Consider the following 909-nt stretch of genomic DNA (forward strand, 5'->3'; position numbering starts at 1 on the left):
TTGACAGATGGGGCCCAAGTCATAGCCTGCTCTTATAAATATTTGGGGGAGTGGTGGAAGCCCATGGAATGGGAGAATAATACCTATCTACTAAGGGACAAGGGACAGTAGTTAATGAGAATGTATAAATATGTATGTTGGATATAAAGATGGTTTAAGTATGTAGTGTAAGTTGTGAATGTTGGTAAGAAGGGACTTCAGTAATGAGAAATAGATACAATGGGATGTATCCCATTGCACGTTCCTCATGTCCCACACACTGGGCTCCACAAAGGACTATTTCCCTGACTGGGAATCGAACCCAGGCCACGGCGGTGAGAGCGCCGAATCCTAACCACTAGACCACCAGGGAATATGAAGATTTGATTAGAATAGATTTGGTTAGATTAGAATACTGGTTTATCAATCTCTCAGGGAGAGATTGATCTCACCTAAATTTAGCTATCTAAAATTTGTATAATTTATGGTTTTGAGTTCCCTCAGTAGTCTGTGGAGAGAGAAAGGGAATTCTTCCCACGCTTCTAAAATACATATCTTCAGACGGTATGAGTCTCCCACCTGAGTTCCCTGTTCCTCTACCAACTACTGTCTAGGTGACCAGGTTAGACTAGTTATCTAATGTTTAAATGGCCAGAGGTACATTAAATTAATCTTACCCTTGGGGTTGATTTCATTTGTGTAAAAATAGGCACCTAATGCTATGTGCATCACTTCTGCCAGACTAGGAGGGGCTTGGAGGGGCCTGGGAAAATCCTTTCAGGACTCCAGGAGATTAAATTGTACTGAATGCCTATGTTCAGGCAACTGAACACCATAATGATGGTAGAGTACTCATGATGCAAAATGGGTCTTAACATGATTAACATGATTAACATCACCTCTCGCAGAGGCGACCAGCTCCGGCGCAGG

At 42.4% G+C, this 909-nt stretch overlaps 1 non-coding gene across 1 annotated transcript; it reads right to left on the reverse strand.

The window, feature by feature from the left end:
* Positions 1 to 280: 280 nt before the first annotated feature.
* On the reverse strand, positions 281 to 352 carry TRNAE-CUC. The gene has a single exon. It is a non-coding gene; the product is annotated as a tRNA-Glu (tRNA).
* Positions 353 to 909: the final 557 nt, after the last annotated feature.

Source organism: Aptenodytes forsteri, unplaced genomic scaffold (genome assembly GCF_000699145.1).
Source record: "Aptenodytes forsteri isolate BGI_AS27 unplaced genomic scaffold, ASM69914v1 Scaffold2114, whole genome shotgun sequence".
NCBI lineage: Eukaryota > Metazoa > Chordata > Aves > Sphenisciformes > Spheniscidae > Aptenodytes > Aptenodytes forsteri.